This window comes from Pipistrellus kuhlii, unplaced genomic scaffold, assembly GCF_014108245.1.
Source record: "Pipistrellus kuhlii isolate mPipKuh1 unplaced genomic scaffold, mPipKuh1.p scaffold_m20_p_3, whole genome shotgun sequence".
In the NCBI taxonomy this organism is placed as follows: Eukaryota; Metazoa; Chordata; class Mammalia; order Chiroptera; family Vespertilionidae; genus Pipistrellus; species Pipistrellus kuhlii.
In genome coordinates, this window is record NW_023425529.1 from 93,887,314 (window position 1) to 93,910,039 (window position 22,726).

General features: G+C 41.2%; 1 pseudogene; it reads right to left on the minus strand.

Moving 5' to 3' along the window:
* Positions 1-20,224: 20,224 nt before the first annotated feature.
* LOC118729585 lies at positions 20,225-21,849 on the minus strand (annotated as a pseudogene).
* Between the last annotated feature and the right edge of the window lie 877 nt (positions 21,850-22,726).

Consider the following 22,726-nt stretch of genomic DNA (forward strand, 5'->3'; position numbering starts at 1 on the left):
AGATGGTACCGCATTGTTGTTTTGATTTGCATCTCTCTTATAATTAGTGACTTTGAGCATGTTTTCATGTGCTTTTTGGCCTTCCTTCTGTCTTCTTTTGAAAATATTCTATTTAGGTCCATTGCCCATTTCTTAATTGGATCATTCATCTTCCTTTTATTTAGTTGAATCAGCTGTCTGTAGATGTTGGAGATTAAACGTTTATCAGTGGTAACATTTGCAAATATGTTCTCCCACACAGTGGGCTTCCTTGTTGTTTTGTTGATGGTTTCTTTTGCTGTAAAAAAACTTTTTATTTTGATGTAGTCCCATTTGTTTATTTTCTATTTAGCTTCCATTGCCCTAGGGGCAGTATCAGTGAAGAAGTTCTTTTGTCAAATGTCTGAGATTTTGCTGCCTGTGGATGCTTTTAGTATTTTTATGGTTTCCCGTCTGATGTTTAAGTCCTGTATCCATTTTGAGTTTATTTTTGTGTATGGTGTAAGTTGGTGATCTAGTTTCATTCTTTTGCATGTGTCTGCCCAATTTTCCCAACACCATTTACTGAAGAAATTGTCTTGACTCCATTGCATATTTGTGCCTCCTTTGTCAAAAATTAATTGAGCATAGTGATTTGGGTTGATATCTGGGTTCTCGATTCTATTCCATTGATCTATATGTCTGTTCGTGTGCCAGTACCAGGCTGTTTTGAGAACAGTGGCTTTGTAATACAGTTTGAAGTCTGGTATTGAGATCCCTCCTACTTTACTCTTCTTTCTCAGGATTGCTGTGGCTATTCGGGGTCTTTTATTGTTCCAAATGAACTTTTGGAGAGTTCTTTCTAGATCAGTGAAATATGCCATTGGTATTTTAATGGGGAGTGCATTGAACCTATAGATTGCTTTAGGAAGTATGGACATTTTGATGATATTGATTCTACCAATCCATGAACATGGTATGTTCTTCCATCTCCTTACATCATCCTCTATCTCATTTTTCAGTGTCCTGTAGTTTTCTGCATATAGGTCCTTTACTTCCTTAGTTAAATTTATTCCTAGGTATCTTAATTTTTTTGGTGTGATGGTAAATGGAATTGCTTTTTTAGTCTCTGTTTCTGTAGTTTCACTGTTGGTGTATAGAAATGCCATGGATTTCTTGGCATTAATTTTGTATCCTGCTACATTGCCAAATTCATTTATTAAGTCAATTAGTTTTTTAATGGAGTCTTTTGGGTTTTTTATGTACAATATCATGTCATCTGCAAATAAGGATACTTTACTTTACTTCTTCTTTTCCAATTTGGATGCCTTTTATTTCCTCCTCTTGTCTAATTGCAATGGCTAGTACTTCCAGTACTATGTCAAACAGGAGTGGCGAGAGTAGGCATCCCTGTCTTGTTCCTGTTCTTAGAGGGAATGGTTTTAGTTTTTTCCCATTAAGTATAATGTTGGCTGTGGGTTTATCATATATAGCTTTTATTATGTTGAGGTATGAGCCTTGTACTCCCACCTTGTTAAGAGTTTTTATCAGGAAAGGGTGTTGGATTTTATCAAATGCTTTTTCTGCATCAATTGATATGACTATATGATTTTTATCTTTCAATTTGTTTATGTGATGTATCACGTTTATTGATTTGCAGATATTGAACCATCCTTGCATTCCTGGAATAAATCCTTCTTGGTCATGGTGTATGATCTCTGTGATGTTCTTCTGGAGTCGATTTGCTAGAATTTTGTTGAGGATTTTGGCCTCTATGTTCATGAAGGATATTGGCCTATAATTCTCTTTCTTTGAGTTTTCATTATCTGGTTTTGGTATTAGGGTGATGTTGGCTTCATAGAAGGAGTTTGGAAGTGTTCCTTCCTCTTAGATTTTTTGGAATAGTCTGAGGAAGATATGTTTTAGTTCTTCCTTGAATGTTTGGTAAAACTCTCCTGTGAAGCCATCTGGCCCTGGGCTTTTGTTTGCTGGAAGCTTTCTGATGACTGTTTCAATTTCTTCTCAAGTCACTGGTGTATTGAGATTTTTAGATTCTTCCTGATCGAGTGTTGGAAGTTTATATTTTTCTAGGAATATGTCCATTTCCTCCAGGTTGTTCAGTTTGTTGGAATAGAGTTGTTCGTAGTATTTTGTAACAATCCGTTTTATTTCGGTAGGATCTGTTGTTATTTCACCTCTTTCATTTCTGATTTTGTTTATTTGGGTCCTCTCTCTTTGTTTCTTTGTTAGCCTGGCTATAGGTTCATCTATCTTGTTTATTCTTTCAAAGAACCAGCTCTTGGTTTTGTTGATCTTATGTATTGTTTTTTTGGTCTCTATGCCGTTTATCTGTGCTCTGATTTTTGTTATTTCCTTCCTTCTGCTTACACTGGACTTTTCTTGTTGCTCCTTTTCTAACTCTTTGAGTTGTAGAGTTAGATCATCTGTTACCCTTTTTTCTAGTTTTTTTTTTTTTTTTTTTTTTTTTTTTTTTTTTTTTTTTTTTTTTTTTTTGCAATAGGCTTGTAAGGATATGAACTTCCCTCTCAAAACTGCTTTTGCTGTGTCCCATAGATTTTGGATTTTTGTGTTTTCATTGTCATTTGTTTCCAGGATGTTTTTAATTTCTTTCTTGATTTCTCTGGTAACCCAGTCCTTGTTTAATAGCATGCTGTTTAGTCTCCATGTGTTTGATTTCTTTGGATTATTTTTATTGTAGTTAATTTCCAGTTTTATGTCATTATGGTCTGAGAAGATACTTGATATGATTTCTATCTTCTTGAATTTGAAGAGACTTTGCCTATGTCCCAAAATGTGGTCTATCTTTGAGAATGTCCCATGTGCACTTGAGAAGAATGTATATTCTTCTCAAGTGCACATGGGACATTGGGGTGGAGTGTTCTGAAGATGTGGCTTTGGGGTGGAGTGTTCTGAAGATGTTAATTAATTCTATCTGGTCTAGTGAGTCATTTAGGATTGATATTTCTTTGCTGGTTTTTTGTTTAGATGATTTGTCGAAGGGTGACAGTGGGGTATTAAAATCTCCTACTATGATTGTATTGCTATTAATCTCTCTCTTAATGTCCTCCAGCAGTTTTTTTTTTTATGTATTTGGTTGCTCCTGTATTGGGTGCATATATATTTACCGGGGTTATTTCTTCTTGTTGGATTGTTCCCTTTAATATTATGAAGTGGCCTTCATTATCTCTTATTATGTCCTTCACTCTGAGATCTAATTTGTCAGATATAAATATTGCTACCCCAGCTTTTTTACATTTTCATTTGCCTGGAAAATTTTTTCCATCCTTTCACCCTCATTCTGTGTGCATCTTTTTTTCTGAAGTCGGTTTCTTGTAGACAACAGATGTATGGGTCTTGTTTTCTTATCCAATCTGTTACCCTATGTCTTTTGATTGGAGCATTTAATCCATTTACATTTAAGGTTATTATTGATAGGTACTCATTTGATGCCATTTTTATTCTATACCCGTGTTCCTTCTTCACTTCCTATTTCTTTATTTTTACAGTAGACACTTTAGCATTTCTTGCATTGCTGGTTTGGTGGAGATAAATTCCTTCAGTCTTTTTTTTTGTCTGTGAAGCTCCTGATTTCCCCTTCAATTTTGATTGATAGCCTTGCTGGGTACAGTATTCTTGGATTCAGACCCTTCCTTTGCATGACTTTGTATATTTCATCCCATTCCCTTCTGGCTTGATAAGTTTCTGTTGAGAAATCTGTTGCTAGTCTGATGGGGCTTCCTTTGTATGATATGTAACTTTCTGTTTCTCTCTGGCTGCTTTTAAGATTCTTACTTTGTCATTGTTGTTTGCCAATTTGATCATAATGTGCCTTGGAGTCTGTCTTCCGGGATTCATTTTGCTTGGGACTCTGCGAGCATCTTGGATTTGTGTGGGTTTTTTCTTCTCTATTTCAGCAACGTTTTCTGTCATTATTTCTTGAAATACTTTTTCCATGTCTACCTCAGTTTCCTTTCCTTCTGGAACCCTATTATTTGAATATTATTTTGTTTTGTATTGTCCCAAAGCTCCCGTAGGCTCTCCTCCTGCTTTTTAATCTTTTTTCCTATAAGCTGCTCTACTTTGGTTTTTTTTCCATCTTATCTTCTAGCTCACTGATGTGGTCCTCTGCTTCATCTAGTCTATTCTTGATGCTTTCTATTGAGTTCTTCATGGTAGCGATGTCATTTTTCATTTCTTCTTGGTTCTTCTTCAATTCCTCACGGTTCTTCTTCAATTCCTCATGGTTCCTCCTCATTTTTTCTTGGTTATTGTCAAATTTCTCCTCCATTCTTTTTAGCCATCCTATGATCATTATTCTGAATTCTTGCTCTGGTAGGCTGCTTACCTCTGACTCGTTTACTTCCTTTTCTGGTGATGCCTGCTTTTCTTTCATTTTGTCTCCCCATGGCCTCTCTTCTCAGGATGTCTGGTTATGTGGTGTTCCTTCTCCTGCATTGATTTAAAGGTACAAAATACAACACTATCAGGTTCAACATAAGAGGCACTTAACAGGAATGTATTTACAATATTAATAACCTCTAATAAAGGTGACCACTAGAGAAAGGCAACTTAGGGGATAGGGGAGAAGGAATAAAGGTAAAAATAAAATAAAGAAAAGTTTAAAAAATAAAAATTAAAATTAAAAAAAAATTAAGTAAATATAAAAAGAGGGATAAAGAGATAGAAAAAGAGGGGGAAAAAAGTAATGACAAAATGAAGTTGGAAAACAAGGAAAAAGAGAAAGGAGAGAGAGAGAGAGAAAGAGAGAGAAGAACCAAACTAAAAGAGAAATGGGAAACAAACTATATATATATATATATGTGGAGAAAATTGCCATAGAACAACCACTGAACCCAGCCAATGCCAGTAAGAATACTTGGAGATTAATACAAACTACAATATCCATTACTATTAAGTAAGGCTATGATATACAGAAGTAAAAGAAACAAACAAAAACAGAGAATTAAAAAAAAATACAAAGCAACAATAACAATACAGGAATAAGCATAACAATTTCACCAACAAGCATAAAAATTCACAATAATCAACCTTCATTCAAACAATGTGAAAAGGATAGAGAGGAGAACAGTATTTTTTTTTTTTTTAACTAGTTAATATAGTGCAGAGATTGGTATTTATACACTTGGATCAGGGGTTGGAATTTAGGTCTATAAGTATAGTGAGAGTTTTAGCAGGGGGTATACAGAAAGAATAGAGGAAAAACTAAAGTCGGAAAGGGATAGGATAAACCGTAGACTAAAAGGGTAAAGTTTATTAAGAGAGTGATGGTGTAAATGTCAAGTTGAGATAGGGTTGAGTGATGCTATAGTAGAGATTAAAATAGAATGAAGGTTACTCCCAATGTAAAATAAAGAAAAAATAAAATGGTACTGGAGAGGAAAAAAGAAAAAAAAGAAAAAAAAGAAAAAAAAAGAAACAAAAATTGAAAAATAGCAGTAGTGATAGTGATGATAGAGATTGAAAAATGTAATAATTAAAAAGGTAAAATCAAGTAAGGAAAAAAGAAAAAAAATCGTTTCTTAAGTAAAAGATATAAAAAATGAAAATTAAATAAAAGATGTAAAAAATGAAAATAAAATAAAGAATAGTAAAATTAGCATAAAAATGTCCAGTAGTGGTCATTCACTTCCTCTGTTAATGCATTTGGCACTCCTGATTCTCGGCCCAAAGAGTCTTGCAGATCCCAGCATTCCACTGCACCTCAGATTTTTAAGGTAATCCTTAATTTTAAGTAAGCTATATCTGAGTTATTTGTGTCCATTTATTTTTGATTAATTAAACGATAAAAGAAAAGAAAAGAGAGAAAAAAGAAAAAAAGAAGGCAGTTTGTAATTCAGCTCTTAGGTGTCAGTGTTACTGGTTTGACCTCCCAGTCTTTTTGGTTGCTCTGGCCTTCTTTCTCTATGGCTCTAGCTGGCAGGGTGCCAGCTGGCTCCCAGACTATCTCTTCTGGCTCCGATCCCTTGTTTCCAGGAAGGCACTTTCCCCCTGCAATTTCCCTGGATATGCCCAACTGGGCAGTCCTTCCCTAGTATTCCGAAGCAAGGGGGTGAAGGGGCTCAGGTGCCAAGGTGTCCAGATGTTCTGCCCTTGGCGGGACAGCCCCGATTCTTAACACTCTGTCCCTTGTCCCCTGGCGTTTTAAAAAAGTCCCGCTTCTGGGGAGGATTATGTCAAATCCAGCACTGGGTGTCGCTGCAGCCTTCTTTGGGTGCTGTTCGGTGGGAGGTAGTGTACGCTCCCGGCTACAGTGGGGGAGGGGCCGGAGCTCCCCAACTACTGTAGCTGCCTGTGCCGGGGGACCCCTATCCCCCAGGCTGTCCCCGCAAACTCTGACCTTTCCGTGGGTGACCGAAGAACTCCCCCGAATCCACGTGTTTACCCCGATTCGGGAGTCTCAACTGCTCGACGGACTTCTCCACTGTGGATTTTCCAGGCCTCAGAGAAGCTCCTCCTTTCCTGGTAAGATGGCGCAGCCTTCCCTCCGGGAGTGCTCACCGTGGCCACGGCAGTGCTGGCCTCCTGGTCAGGAAATCCTGTCCAGCGGACCTTTCCTTACCTTCCTTGATAATTCCGCTGCCCGTTAGCTGCCAATCAACATTCCCTGAGTGACTCAGACGCTGCTTCTATCTGTTCTGGGACCAGAGTCAGAACAATTCCGACTGTTTGGTCGCCATCTTCAAGCTCCCCTCTGGATGTCTTTTGATTGGAGCATTTAATCCATTTAGGTACATACAATGTTATTATTGATAAGTGCTTGTTTGTAGCCTTTTCTGTATTTATGCCTGTGTTCCTTCCTCCCTTTTTCTTTTTTCTTTTTACAGCATTCTCTTTAGCATTTCTTGCATTGCTGGGAGTGATAAACTCCCTTAGCCTTTTTTTTTTTTTTTTTTTTTTTTTTTTTTGTCTGCGGAGCTCCTGATTTCCCCTTTGATTTTGATTGATAGTCTTGCTGGATATAGTTCATCTTGGTTAGGATTCTCGGTACTTATGTAACTTTTCCTCATATCAGGGAAGTTTTTTGTCATTATTTATTTAAATAAATATTCTAATCCTTGCTGCTCTTCTTTTCTCTCTGGTAGCCCTATTATACATATGTTACTTCATTTTGCATTGTCCCAAAGCTACCTTAGGCTCTCCTCCTATTTAAAAAAATTTTTTTTCATTAGTTGCTGTTCAGATTGGGCTTGTTTCTGGACCTTATCTTCTAACTCCCTAATTTGGTCCTCTGCTTCTTCTAGTCTACTGTTGAAACCGTCCATGGTGTTTTTTATTGTAGCTATATCACTTTTGATTTCTTCCTGATTTTTGCATAGGTTGTTGATTTTTCTCATCCATCTGGTGTATGAACTGTTATGACCATTACTGTGAATTCTTTTTCTGTCATGTTGCATGCTTCCTTTTCACTTATTTCCTTTCTTGGCAATTCCTCCTTTTCATTCCTCTGGGGATTGTTTTATTTTCTCCCCATTCTAACTATCACCAGAAGTTTCAAATGTTGAGTTGCAGGGGCCTGAGCTATGTGCAGTGGGAGCTTCTCATCCCCCAAGTGTCACTGAAGAGCTCCAACACCAAGACATGTGGCTGCTCTGGGCCGGTTGGAGCCACACTCATCCAGGATCAGAGTCACCAGTGCTTAGTGTGGCCTTGTGTGTGTACCTAGCATCAGGGTCCCCGTCTGCACCATGCTTAAACAGAGATCCCACTGGCATGTGCCAAAAATCAGAATCCCCTAGCCCATGTTAGGAGTCAGACCCCCTATGTCCCTACCACAAATCGAATATCAGAGTCTTTGTTGCTTGGTGCGGCCTTGCGCCGAGAATCATGGTCCCTGTGTGCACATGTGTCAAGAATTGAAGTCACTGGCTGTTGGTGTAAATGCACTGGGAACCAGGGATCCCAGGCATGCATGATGAGAAATGGTGTCAAGTTACTGGTGCTCAGTGCCGCTGCTCACATGGACAATCAGGGTCCCTGGTCTGTTTGAGACACTGAGTTGCACTGTTGCACTGTGTCAGCAGGAGGTCCACTCCTGCTCTGCAGAGAACAGCCTTCCATGTATGCTTGCCCTCAAAGTCAGGTGGCATTGCTGCCCTGTGTGGGTATGGGGTCTAGTTGAGGGAAACAAACTCCCCAAGTTCGAGCACCCAGGCTCAAATTCAGCACACCCTCCCTGTGTGGGCACGGGGTCTGGTCATGCAGGTGTACACTGCTTGAAACAAACTCCCCGTTTCCATGCTCCCAGGCTCAAATTCAGCACAGTCTTTCTGTGTGGGTGTGTTGTCTGGTCATGGGAAACAAACTCTCAGAGTTTGCATACCCAGGCTCAAATACCCTGCAGTCTCCCTGTGTGGGTGCAGGGTCTGGTTGCAGAAACGAACTTCCTGTGTTCATGCACCCAGGTTCAAATTGAGGTAGAGCTGCTGCTGCTGTGCATGGGCAGGAGGTTCTGGCAGTTCCTATGCCACTGCAACAGGCTGGTGGGGAGGGAGATTGGCTCTGTGACTCACAGAAATCTGTGGCTGGGGTGCCTGAGGTCTTGGTGTCTGTGGGTCTGCAGTTGTGGTCACAGGTGTTTGACCCAAGTTTGACCCAAGTTTGTGACTGAGACCAGATTAGGTAGTGGTGAGTCTAGGATCCTAGTCTCAAGCAGTTCTGTTCTTCAAGATGGCGTGGTCTCTGTGCTGGCTGTGTCCTCCCCAGAGTGTTTGTGGTAGCAACAGGGTTTCACAGTCTAAGACTGCCTGGTTTGGCAGCCCCTTGGAAGACCTGCAGGATCTAACTGTCCCTAGCTCTCACACACATGCCACAGTTGTCCACCACTCCTCCATGCTTCATCACTCACACACTCTCCTTCCCTACCTTCGTGCTGGTTGTTTTATATAAACTACAGTAGAATGATGAGGAAATAGATTTTTATCATATCAAGAATGTTGAGTAAAAGTGGAGATATAAAATGTATATACTTGTTAAGTAAAAGATGGTAAGCTCATTATAGTTACTCAAACAAGTCTGTCTCCTCTACATTTAAATGATGGTTTACTCTGACACTTTGAAATTATTAGTGCACTATCTTCTTATTTTCTAATGCTTAAGAAACCTTAAGAAAAATATTCAGAAATTCAATCAACTCCCAATATTTTTTAAAGAAACATTTCTTTTTGTCTGGTATTTCTAAATGTCATTCTAATGTGATGAGGTGTATGTCTATCCCATTGTCCTACATGGTGCACACATAGGACCCAGGTGTTGGACCCAGTAGCTTGTATCTTAAAAAATCCTCTTGGAGCTCTAGCTAGTTTGGCTCAGTGGATAGAATATTGGCCTGCAGACCAAAGGGCCCTGGGTTCAATTCTGGTCAAGGGCACATACCTCATTTTCAGGCTTCTCCCTGACCTGTACCCTGGTTGGGGCTTGTGCAGGAGGCAACTGATCAATGTGTTTTTCACATAGAGATGTTTCTCTCTGTCTTTCCCTCTCCCACTCTCCCTAAAAATCAATGGAAAAATATCCTCGGGTGATTATTAACAATAACAAAAAACCCTCTTGGACTCTGATGTACCTCCAGTGGGGGGGCCAGTGCTTTAGATTAATTTTCATCTTCAGCCACAGAATGAGGTCAGGCTGCATGGTGCTGTGGTGTTACAGAGGGTGGTCTAGATTAGTAGTTCTCAAGGTGTGGTCCCTCAAAGTTTGTGCAAAATGCAAGTTGTTGGGCTTTTCCCAGACCCACCAGATCAGAAACTTTGGGGCTGGAACCCAACAATCTGGTTTAACAATTCCTCTAGGTGATTCTGAGGCATGTGAACACTTGAGAATCATGCTTCTAGACCATGTTTCTCAAAAGTCTTTGTGCATAAGGACCACCTGGGGATCTTGTTAAAATGCTCTTTCTATTTTGTAGGTAGGTCTTGAGTGTCTGATTTTCTAATAAGTTTCCAGGTGCTGCCAAAGCTGTGGACCCATGGACCACCCTTAGAGAAGCCAGGTTCTGAAATATTATGGTTACTAGAAATATGTATCTTCTATTGTAAGTGTATAAAATGACATTCTAATTTAAATGTCATCCTCCTGTGGGTGTAGCTATAGTGAGTTAAGATCTAAAATAAATTATCTTCTTGAGTAAACTTGATGACATTGTGAGTTCCTGAGAGCAAAAGCCTGAGAATATACTTTGGTTGTTGTTTGATTTCTCTTTGACATAAAGTAGGCACCTAATAAATTCTACAGAAAGAGTGAGTGGGGACCCTGTCATGGTTCTTCCTGGGATCTATTCCTGAGTGGCCAGACAATATTACTCTGCTGAATCTTTTATAATATTAAGAAGGTATTGGAGCAGGAGAGGGGCACACACATGCAGGAACCTGGGGGAAGAACCGGGCTCAGCACTAGAGTCCCCTGAAGACACTTTTACTGCTGTCAACACTTGGCTTATTCTTTTCTCTGGCTCAAATTTATACTTTTAATCAAATTTCATTTGTTAGATGCCTCTGTGTACTTAGGATCAGTCATTTTTGCTAAATCTCATCTTCCTCCAACACTTTCTTTAATTGCCAACTGAGGCAAAAATGCACTTCCTGAGGCTTGGCAGGAACCCATGCTGGTACCACTGCAGCCTTCCTTTGCAAGGAGGAAAGTACAGACTTGTCTTCTTGTTCCTCCCACTGATTGCTTCTTTCCCCCTTGCCTCCACCCCACCTCTTTGCATTCCTGATGCTTCACCCTTTATTTTAGACAAATTGACCTTATCCTCTAAGGAGGTCTCCCAACCAAACCTTATTCATTTGTTCATTCTATCACATCCTTTTGGGGAGTAGCAGATAATAATCCTTACCATAAATGGTTGGTAACTTAGTGTGTTTTTGTTTTTGTTTTGTTTTCTAGTAGCCTCTTTTCTGTTTGAGAAGATACAGGCTGTTGGTCTTCTACCTTCTGTAAATTTTAGGAAATGAAGGAAGTGGGTGAATTAACATGGAGGTATTCAAGTGCTGCCATTTCCACTGTAAGGAGACTCAGAGGCTTGCAAAAAGCAGTGTGATTTAAACTACATCCTGGACCTTGGGATGGTTTCACTGAGGGAGCAATGGATCCTCTTCTGGTTAGTTCCATTCTTCTTTGAGATGTGTTGGGAAGTGCTGCTGGCTCCTATCTCAGGATGACGCCGGCATTTGTGCAATTCAGCCTGGGTAGCACCTCAATACAATGGGATTAGAAGCTTCTGGAACTTGTGTCAAATCAACTTATTTTCCTGAATGTAAAAAATTAAAAGCGAATGTGTAAAACATTCGCCCTTCTATTTTTTTAGGGTAACAAAATATTTGACCCCAAAACAGACCCATAAATAACAGCCATAGGAAAAAAACTAGGAAATAGATTTTGTTCCCATCACCCCTAAAAAAAGTGAAGTTGGTGTTGCATTTCTTGAGAAGTTATGCAAACTGGAATGAAGGCTTTTCAAGTTAACCCTAAACACTCTGCCTGCAGTGCCTTGTGCTCTGGTGTTGAATTGCATGACTCCACACACTGTGTAACATTAGTATGTGCTGCTCTATGACAGAATGCAGCAGGCATGACTTGTTAGGCCATTCAACCCACGGACAGCTTGACCTCCCTAAAGACAATGGCACGTTCCTCACCTGTTTCGAATATTTTGTTAATGCGTTTATAAAGCCTCCACATCCATGCCCTGGGGAGGACGAGAATTCAATTTCACAAGTAGGAAAATGGTCAAAGGAATGTCAGGCAGTCAAATTAACCCACTTTTAGGTTTGCAGAATTGTTTGTGAAATTGTGATATGTGGACTTTCATTCCTTTGTAGATACATGCTGTTAAACTTATGGCTTGATTTAGGCATGGAATGTGGCTATATTATAGTGACTTTGTGGATTATAACTTCCTTGCTTGTTTCTAAATCTTTATCTTGCATGAATATGCACTTTTCCTCTTTTTCCCCTGAATCATTCTAATTTTTACAAAGTGAGAAGTGTAGATGCCTCTCCCTCGCCACACTGGGCATACTCACAACTACAGAGCTCTTTGCAGAGAGAACAATATTTATCTGCCAGCTTTAATACCCTCTGCAGAGACAGAACACAGCTTTGGGAGGAAGCAGCATTTCAGTGTGCTTGCAGGAGGTAGAATCAAGACACTCCTGGACAAAGGCTGCTGAGGCTACCCAAATTCCTTTCTCCCAGTGCCCTTGGCCAGGGTTCTGTTGGGAATGCAGAGACTTCACTCAGGGTCTCCTGGGGTTCAGGTAGAACTTAGTGTTTTTGATTGTGCTGTCCCAGCAGATTTCTCCCTGCCCCATCAGGACCCTACTCCTAGGCCAGGGTCTGTTTTTCTGAGCTGCTCTGTACCCCATCCACTATCTCTGAATTTGGGAAAAAAAAGAAAAAGAAAAAGATTTTCATTGTCTTGGACCTCAGTATAAGAAGGGGAGGCAGAAGTGACTTCATTTATTAAACATATGGTCTCCAGGAAGGAAATGCTATTTGTATGGGATCCTCCATCCTTGCTCAGGTCAGACAATAATAACTCATGACTTGCTATATTTTAGTTTGCTTCCTTAGAGTGCCAAAATCTTGACTCCAGGTCAATAATTTCAAAATGATTGCAAGTGCATGATGTGAAGAGATGACTCTCAATTGGCCCTGTGTCTACTTAAGGACCTTTGGAGGTACAATATTTTCCTGGTGCTTCCCCGCATACTCTGACCCTTCTGTGTAGACCTGCTGTTAATCCACCTCTTATTTAAAAATAGTGGACAGAGCATCAGCCTGCAGACTGAAAGGTCCCAGGTTCGATTCTGGTCAAGGGCATGTACATTGGTTGCGGGCACATCCCTAATAAGGGGTGTGATGTTTATAGCTCTCCATCCCTCTTCCTTCCTTTCTGTAAAATATTTATTAAAATATATATATATATACATATATATATATATATATATTGAGGTCATCTTGGACAAAAGCATAAATGTCTATTGCCACTTTGCTGTTGTCTAACACAGCAGAATTTTGGACAATGTCACATGGAGATAGTGGCTTTCTTTCCTTCTTCTTCTTCTTGTTCTTTTTTTTTTTTTTTTTTTTTTTTTTTTTTTTTGAGGATGCTTGAATTTAAGGTGACAACCTAGTTTTTTTAAAAAAAAATTATTTAAAGGACCTTAAAGGAAATGCTTTTTCTGCATTTGACAATTTGGCAATGTTTTAACATTGATAATGTCTTGGCTTAATCTGAGCTTAACTATGAGAGGCTAAGAAACATATTTGTAATAACTGAAAATTTTCAGTGCTGCAATTCACACAACAGTGATGTTCTTTCCTCCAGTTGACAATTTTCAGAGAAGCATTTTTGGACATGACAGTTTGGGGTGTTTCATCTGCCTGACTGACTCCTGTTCCCCTCATTTTTCACTCCTCCCTCTACAGCCATCCATATGATTTATTCATGGGAGAATCCAGCATTCCCAGCTATAGACTAGGTGACAGGCTCAGAGGAAAGCAACAGGCTGCCTGTCCCTCAAGGAAGCAGGGTTCTATGATTGTGAAAATGCCCTTTAGTCAGGAATATAGGGCAGAGAGGCAAATCTGAGTGCAGCCTCAGGTTGGGGGTGGTTCTGAAATTCAGTTTGAATCTGTATTAATCTCAGGCCCTTTTCATGGCTTTTCAGAGTTTCCTTATATTCTGGGAAACTTGTATTTCTCAAAATACAAGCTTGGCATTTCCTAAATCCAGCTATTGTGGCACAAGGAAATTGGCCCACAGCAGATGCTCTGGTGGCCCCAGCCGCTGGCATTCTCTGTCCATACTCTTTTTTCTCTCCTCTGGGCTGTGAGAGTCTATGCTTGTAGACCAGACAGGTCTACACTTCTCAACTGCAGGACTCAGATGCCAGATGCCAGAATGTGTTTTTCTAGCAGTGGCAGTGGTGGAAGTAGCAGGAGGACCATGGGGGCCTGTGGAAATAACTCCCTTACTTGCCTCCTTGCTGGTTCTGAGGTCAGGCTCAAAATCTGTGTCTGCTTTGCTTAATGCCATTGTGCCTTGACTTGCTTTTCATGGCACAGACTTTATTGGCTCTGGGCATCAAGTTTCTGTGCAAACCTCTGCTACAGTGCATGCCAACTCAGTGAACTCAACAGCCAGCGTAAGACCTTACTGTATCTATTAATCCTTCAGGCCTCCAGTGGGATGGAGGAGCCAGCCAGGATCATGGAAGGACAGGATGAGCCAAGTTTTACTCCTAGACAAGAAGAGACTAGACCAACTAAAAGTTAGGAAGATATTATTTGTCTATCTTTGAATGTCCTCCTACAGTGATGAGCCAAGTATGGGCTGGGATTCTTTCCTCACAAATCTATGCAAATAGGATAGTGTGTTTCCTGTGTTCCAGAGTACTAAAATGAATGGGGCGTGAGGCAAAAATTCCTTCTACAGCCTGAGCATTTTAGGAGCCCTGACTGCACAGACAGGCAGATGAACCCTCCCAAACGGTCATGTCCAGGAAATGCTTCTCCAAAAATTGTTTGTCAACTGAAGAAGAGAGTCCCCTGAAGCAGAGCATGTCTTGGAAGCTTTGCAGCCTGAGAATATGGGCTCCATAAAGCTGATGGGAAGATGGGGTGAGGAGAGAGAAGAATGTCTTTCTGGAACAATAGAACACCAAATGCAAATGGAACAGGCCCTGGCATCTTGTAAGTCAGCTTTGTTGCAAGTTATTTAGTGATTGATTGTACATGGAAGCTTGGAGAGATAACACTTTTCTCTTGCCACATAGGATTTCATTTTGAGTTATCCCTTGTGGGTGAGTAGCAGATATAGAGCTCAGTAAGCTCTATGTGCTAGGAGGACTATTGAGGTACGCTCTGAGTAGCTGCCTCCACTCCTATCTCTGACCACCCTCCCCTCACATTCTCTGCTCTGGCCACTCAATTCTCTCGATACACCATTCCCTCCTTCCTCTCTGGACCTTTGCATGGGCTGTCTCTCCTTTGTGAGCACATGTCTTCTGTTCTTTATACCAGACTATCACAGAACACAGGCTCTTCCTTCCCAGATGCCCAGGCCTAGGGATAGTGGTCCTGCTAAGGTTCCCATAGCAACCTTACCTCTATTGATTGGAGTATGCCTTGGCTGGACTCTAAGTTACATCTCTGAATTCCTTCTAGTTTGTTAAACTTCTCTGAGGAAGGGACTTCTAGATGATGATTGGTGCACCATAGGATTTTAAACAAATATCGATTGGATGATCAAATAAAAATGTAGGTTCTATTGACCCTTCCTCTTTAGACTAACTTTATGCTAAAAATGTCTTAGCAGGAGAGCTAATATCATTACTGAATTTATTGATATGACATTGGTTAATAAAATTATATAGGTTTCAGGTATATAATTCCATAATACATTATTTGTGTATTGTATTATATGTTCACCATCCCAAGTCAGGTCTCCTTCTAGCCTCCCATCCGCTTTCCCTCTGGTAATCACCATACTGTTGTCTGTGTGTATGAGTTTTATTCTTTTCTGCTTTATCCTTTTCATCTCACTCCCCAAACCCCCTTCCCTCTAACAGCTGTCAGCCTGTTCTCTGTATCTATGAGTGTTTCTATTTTGTTTGTTAGTTTATTTTGTTCTTTAGAATCCACATATAAATGAAGTCATATGATACTTGTCTCTCTCTGACTGGCTTATTTCACTCAGCATAATACTCTCCTGATCTACCTTCTTCTTCTCCTTCTCCTTCTCCTCTCCTTCTCCTTCTCCTCCTCCTCCTCCTCCTCCTCCTCCTCCTCCTCCTCCTCCTTCTCCTTCCTCCTCCTCCTCCTCCTCCTCCTCCTCCTCCTCCTCCTCCCCCTTCTTCTTCTTCTTCTTCTTCTTCTTCTTCTTCTTCTTCTTCTTCTTCTTCTTCTTCTCTTCTAAGCAGCTGACTAGTTTTCCATTGTATAAATGTACCACATATTGGTTATCCACTCATCTACTCATACTCATATATATTGACTGACTACTATAGTAATACAACACTGTTACCATAGACATTAAGGGAGTCCCAGGGATTTCTCCCCATTGGTCAAGATGGTGCAGGTGGAATTTCTTAACACTGAGCATGCCAAAAGCTATAAAAATGAATTGATATGGCCCCAGTGATCCAAAAGCTTGCAAGATAATGGGATAGAAAAAACTCTTCCTCTCTCTATTGGCATAATTACTGCAGGCTTGAAAAGGAAGAAGGCATAGTCTTTGAGATGGGAGTCCACTATTCTCCCAGCTGTGGCACCTGAATAAGCCTCTCCTATTTCACCAGCATCTGTCTTTCGAGTTTGGCTTTCATTGAGTTTTCATTATAGTTTTTGGTGACTCTGCCAGGATAGCATGGAAGTTGGTAAGTCCCAGAGGGCCTGGGCTGGGGTCCCAGTTGCCTGTGGAACAGGACTGTTGTTCTTTCTAGAAACTGCTGAGAACAGTTCTTTGGGAATTTCCCTGCACTTCCTCTCAAGGCATCAGTTACCTGGCAGTTTGGCTAGTGAAAGGAATAGGTTTCTGGGCAGCCAGCAGATTCCAAAACTGGATAGGTCCAACCAGCATGCACACTGGGGGTTCTCTATGCCTGCTGCTTAGGATTTTTGTCACATAGGCTTCATGCCATTTGAGTTTCATGCCATATAGGTCTGATCAGAACCGCTTGAAGTATCGGTTGGCAGTAGATAAGATGCTAGAACTTGCTTGTGAGTGCTCATTTGAAGTAATGGAATTATGGATCCAAGTTATGTTTATATGCTTCCACTTTGTCTGGAGTCTGGGTTTGTACTTTCATGCCATCAAAGGTTGTTTTGTTTTGACTCCTGATGGGAGCCCACTGGGCTGAAGTTTAGCAGATTGGTCCATGTACAACTATGATCCAATCACTAAAAAGGAACTGGTTTTCTATTGTAACACTGCTTGGCCTATGTATACTTTAGACTCCAGGGAAAAATGGTCCCTAAAGGGTTCCCTAAATTACTACACCATTACATATTTGGAATTATTTTTCCAATGGTTCGAGAAATGGGACAAAATCCCTCATATCCAGGCATTTATGTCTTTGCACAATAAGGAGTCATCAAAAAAAGGGAACAACCTAATAATGCAGAGAAAGAAATTGGCTTAAAAATCCTTCCTTGATAGTAAGACACAGTAAGAAAAGGAAAATGCAAAGATTCTTTAGTGCCTTGAACCTGGGGGACTCAGGATTATCAGTAGGAAGATTTCCCCCACCACCACCTATGTTGCTAGATACCCTGAGAAAGGATTATATGCCCACGTTTTGATGATGAAAGAATGGTCTTCCCATTGAAGACCTGAGAGGTCACCCGATTTGGCTAGGGAGCATCCCAATCTGGAACAGGACAATTCCCTTTGAGGCAATAACCTATAGGTGGAATAAACCAGGAAGGCGAGCCCTCTGGGCCCATATTCCATTTTATACTTCAGATTTAATGAATTGGAAGAATTCCAGTTCCTCAGAAAATGGCAAATCTTATCACTTTCATTTTTGCCACTTAGCATACAAACTCTTTAATATCCAACAAGGTGGACAGTTATAGGTAAGGCTAATGAGGAGGCTCATGACCTACATCAAAAGAATCCCAAGTGTACCCCAAACCCAGGCTGGGTGATTCCCTTGATAGAGCCCAACTAGGACCTACCGTTTCCCTGAAAATAAGACAGTGTCTTATATTAATTTTTTCTCTCAAAGATGCACTAGGTTTTATTTTCAGAGGATGTCTTATTTTTCCATGAAGAGGAATACGGTACACATTTATTGTTAAATGAAAATAAAAGAAATTTATTACCTGTATATGGTACGGTAGTACAGTAGTTGTCAACACAAACCAGACATACTGTGAATCCTACAGTATCAAGAATTTACTCATTTATTCAATGACAATCATGTCATCATCTTCTGGAACATCATCATAACAATCCAATTCCTGAATTTCCTGGTGAATTTCTTGTGACTCCATTTCTTTCAGAATCAGTGGACCAAATCTCTCATGCTTAGTCTAGGGGGGCTTTATTTTTGGGGGAAGCCTTATATTTCACTCAGAAGGAAACCTGTAAGTAGGTCTTATTTTCAGAGGATGTCTTATTTTTGGGGAAACATGGTAGATGGCAAAGACTTAGTCTCCCTAGAACAATGGTTGGCAAACTCATTAGTCAACAGAGCCAAATATCAACAGTACAACAATTTTTTTGTTTTAATTTAATAAATCTTTATTGTTCAGATTATTACAATTGTTTCTCCCCCCCCCCCCAACCCATAGCTCCCCTCCACAAGGTCCCCACCCCACCCTTTTCCCTTACCTCCTTCCCCCTCCCACCGGCCCTGCTGTTCTCATGCATAGTGTATGATTTCTGTACAGTCTCTTCCCATACCCCCCACACAGACACCTCTTTTTCCTGAGAATTATCAATCCCCTCCCATTCTATGTCCCTGGTTCTATTATATTCACCAGTTTATTATGTTCCTCAGATTTTTAATTCACTTGATTTTTAGATTCACTTGTATTTGTCATTCATAATTTTTATCTTGACTTTTTTCTTCTTCTTCCTCTTTTTAAAGAACACTTTTCAGCATTTCATGTAATAATGGTTTGATGATGATGAACTCCTTTAGCTTTTTCTTATCTGTGAAGTTCTTTATCTGACCTTCAATTCTGATTCAGAACAGTACAACAATTTTTTGAACTTAACTTTTTCTAACACCACTTCTTCAAAATAGACTCGCCCAGGCCATGGTATTTTGTGGAAGAGCCACACTCAAAGGGCCAAAGAGCCTCGTGTGGCTCACGAGCCACAGTTTGCTGACCATGGCCCTAGAACATTACCAAAGGTACATATTGGAAGGATTTAAAAAGGGTGTCTAAACAAAGAAGCCTGAATATAACATGTGCTGTTCAACAGAACTCAAATAAGGATCTTTCTGATTTTTTTTTTTCAGAACAGAAAATTTTATTACTCTTTATTGAAAACTGCACCAAATGCTAAATATCCACCTTTAAAATAAACAAATACAGTTAAGGGTAACTCACACTAAAACAAAACTATTCTGATAGCCATTATTTTTCTGTTTGGGATAGTTTTAAAGGTTTTTTGCCACAAAAACAGGAATGTACCTATACAAAGGCTCAAAATAGGCCATCTTTTAAAGAAAAAGGCAATGATTCACAAAAGACTATGAATATAACATATAACTAGTTGATACAAATCTAGTAGAATTTGTTAAGATCAGTCACATCTAATAACGCACTTGAAGTGTTCTTGTATAAACAATCATGTGAAGAAGATTTTATCAGTGTCAAAAAGGGGGTTTGTTCATAGACAATCTGACAAGTTACCATAAAAAGTGTTTCCTAAGACATAAGAAAATGCAACAGTATTCTTCTTGAACCCTTTTAGTTCAAGACTGTCCATTCAATAAAATAGCTGAGGATCTGAACTGAGAAAGTATATTTGAGTACAAACAGCTTGTGAAACTTAATACTTTTTAATTTTATTTTTGGCATCATTAGAGGGTATTACTTAACTCACAACCACTGCCCCCCTCAGTATGCAGTTCTGGTGGGAGACTTTTGTCTAGAAGCGACTATCTTCACCCATCAGTGCTTGCAGTGAGCTGTCTGACCCAGGCAAATAGTTTCTCCTGCTTTTGTAAAGAGAAAGGCAATCTATTAGCAAAGAGGTGACCAGCCCCAAGGACCAAAGGGATGAGAGTAATAGGACTGAGATTGCCTCTTAATATTTTTTTTTATTTTGATGTTTGGAACTCTTGATGCAACATTCTATATAGCCAGGTGTTCAGGACCTGCTGTGCCCAAGGGGCTATTTGAAAAAGATCTATTCTTTGTGATTTGATGCACAGATGAAGAACTTAACACACAATATCAGAAGTTGATAGTTAATTAATCATGTCCTAGTCTTTCCGGGGCTCCCTCTGAGAGTAGAAGGCATCTTCTGTTTTCCCATATCTCAGCTTCTAGCTCTTGTAGTTTTAACACTGATGTCAATGGTGTGTATGCCCAGTCAGTTACAAAGATGGCCACATTCCCTTCCTTTTAGTTCAACTATTGTCCACTGTCTCTTGGTCCAATGTTTCTCTGACCTTTGTCATCCTCTGCTATTGCTCATTGGGTGCTCTTGATTGTCCTCCTGTTTTGAGGGCTGGTTGGGAGAGGGTGCTTGGGATCATCCCTGGAGGCATCCCCATGAGGCACAGGAGGCATCCTCACTGTGGGCAGGGATGATCCTTTCCAAGGCAGCAAGAAGAGCAGCATTGAGCTCTGGATGAATTGCTTGCTGGTCTATTACTGACCAAGGAGCAGTTGTAAAAAAAAAAAAAAAAAAAAAAAGTTCTTGTTCTCACAGTTCTTTAAGCTTTCTGGGATGCGACCTGTGATTGAGCAGTGGATTTTGGTGGCGGCAGCCTTCCATATCTCTAGTGAAGCCTATTCACTATACCAGGCCTTGTGGGGCATGAAGATGAGATTTGGTGCATCTTTCAAGGGTCCCTGAGCAAAGTTGAAAGGCTCCTACTTCTCCATATCAAGGGCTTCTCCTCCTATCCTGCCTTCCTTGAGGGGCTGGGTTAAGGCCTTCTTGTCCACCAGCCTGCCGCGGGCCACATTCACCAGGAAGGCTCCTTGCTTCATCTGCTTGATGGTGAAGTCATTGAGGAGGTGGTGGTTATGCTCCTTGAGGTTGCAGTGCAAGGACACTCAGTTGCTCTGATACAGCAGGTCCTGTAGGGTGTAGACCTTCTGCACTCCCAGGGACCGCTCAATACTGTCCTGCAAGTAGGGATCATAGAAGATGACGCTGAAGCCAAAGGCCTTGGCTTCAATGGTGACCGCCTGCTCCCATGCTACCAAAGCGATGAGGCCCAGCTTCTCCCTCTGGATGCCCAGGGATCTGCTCCACGCTCTGCACCCGCGTGCCCTTCCGCAGCACCTGGTACAGCCACGTGCTCCTCCGGTAGAGGTTGGTGCTGTGGCAGAGGGTGGAGCCAGCTGATTCCTCCGTGGAAGCTGACTGAATGTTGCACAGGGCCATCCCCAGCTCGCTGGCCGCCGTGGTGTCGACCTTGTCGTAGCCGCTCATTATCCACACGACCACCTTCAGGGCCTTGAACTTCTCCACCACTCCAGGTGAAGGTGATGGTGTGGTACATCATGGTGCCCACGGCTTTGTTCAGCACCTTCTCGTGGATCTCATGTGTGGACTGCTCCTCACAGAGGTGGCCAGGTCCCTCAGGATGGGCATCTCCATGGTGCAGTCTCAGCCGTCCAGCAGTGCCACCAGGGTGTAGGGGGCTGTGCATGGTCTGGGGGCGGATACCTGAGGATGTGCTGTGGCGAAATTTCAGAATGTGTTACTGCTACTGTCTCAGGACCATGTTCAGATGCAGGTGAGACCGAAACCTCTGCTAAAAGAAATGTGCAAGAGTCTGGCGAACCATGCTTCACAAATTCTGTCCAATCGTTGGCGCTTGACTTCGTGCTTATCCACAAGGGTCATTCGTTATCGAACTTTGCAACTCTGATTCAAAAGGCCTCTGGTCCTCTAAGAACTTAGGGGGACTGGCAGGAGGCCACTATGAATCCAAAATAAATTTGTCCATGAATTTTACAGTTTATAGGATGGGCTGTCTGTTTCTTTAAGGGAATCCAGCTTCATTGATTCAAAACCATTTACGGTGAAGAAAACCTCGTCCAGGGCTGCTGGCGCCCATGGTGAAGGGCACCCATCCAGGAGGCAGCGGCCTCAGCTCCCACCCCTCCAACCCAACTTGCCAGCTGTTGCAGTGGCTGCAGCTGTGCACTCCCCTCCCCACCCCTCCGCTCCCATCAGGCTCCGGGCAGCATGGCTCTCACCTCAGTCTTTAGCTCCTGGGGCCACTGCCGGCTCTTCTGGGCCACTCCTGGGCCACCTTAAAATGACACATCTCCTGAGTTTTTAGAAAGGATCTATCAGGCCTATCAAAAGCACACTGATGCTGACACACCAGCACCAGAACATCTAGTTGCTAAACTGACTTTTACTGGGCAAAGTGCCCTTACTGCAAGCAAGTTCCAACATTTAGACCAAGTATTGAGAATGAATCCTTCCTAGGTGGTAGACATAGCCTTTAAAGTTTACCATGCCTGGGAAACAAGAAAATTAAAGCAGGCCACCATTTTCCTAGAAACAGTTTAGAGAAACCAGAAGGAGAGTGACTTGAAAGGAAAAGGGAAAGACCCAGTAGGTGCTAATCAATATGCCTATTGCAAAGAGGAAGGCCATTGGAGAAAGGACTGCCTGGAATTCAAAAATAAAAATTTTTAAAGATTTCAAGAAACCTTCTTTGAGAAACATTAGAAGGGTATGATAAATTTGATGATGAATGAGGAGGCCTAGGGGCTCCCTTAGACATCTCCTGACCTATTACTATTTCCCCACAGGAACCGCAGGTACAATTGACAGTAGGGAATAAGCTAATTGACTTCCTCATAGATACAGAACTACATACTCAGTGCTAACTACAACACTATCCAAGTAAAGTTCAGCTGTGGTGACTGTTACTGGAGTGACCAGACAATTACAAAAACAGGCATTCCTTCAACCTCTAGAATGCCAGCTTGGAAGGGTCAAAAACTTATGAATAATTTTCTTTACAGGCCAGACTGCCCCATTCCATTGTTGGCCCAACAT